The following is a 291-nucleotide window of genomic DNA, read 5'->3' on the forward strand; positions in this document are numbered from 1 at the left end:
GTCTGTTGTTTGTCACGCAGGCGTCTGATAATCCCGTCGCTTTGATTCGTCAGTGATCGCTTCCCATTTTAGATTCCGTCAGAAAGTTGCGTTTTGTTGCGTGGGGGGGGGTGGGGGGGGCACGCGTCGCTCGGCCAGAGCGTTGTTTAGGGGCTGCAGCGAGGACTGCTCGCGCGCCTCGAGCTCCAACTTGTTGAGGAATGACTGCTCCGCTCCCCCCAGTGGGAGCTTGACCAATCAACGGCCCGGAGTTGAGTTCCCTGACCAATCCCTGGCTCCGTGGGGGCGGGG

At 60.8% G+C, this 291-nt stretch overlaps 1 protein-coding gene across 1 annotated transcript in view; it reads right to left on the reverse strand.

Moving 5' to 3' along the window:
* Positions 1-83, reverse strand: part of fzd4 (frizzled class receptor 4) — a 13,579-nt gene extending 13,496 nt beyond the window's left edge. Inside the window, exon 1 of the mRNA XM_084467044.1 lies at positions 1-83. This exon is cut by the window's left edge and continues 635 nt beyond it. The gene's annotated coding sequence lies outside the window, so the exon portion shown is untranslated.
* Between the last annotated feature and the right edge of the window lie 208 nt (positions 84-291).

Source organism: Micromesistius poutassou (assembly GCF_964030765.1).
Source record: "Micromesistius poutassou genome assembly, chromosome: 4".
In the NCBI taxonomy this organism is placed as follows: Eukaryota; Metazoa; Chordata; class Actinopteri; order Gadiformes; family Gadidae; genus Micromesistius; species Micromesistius poutassou.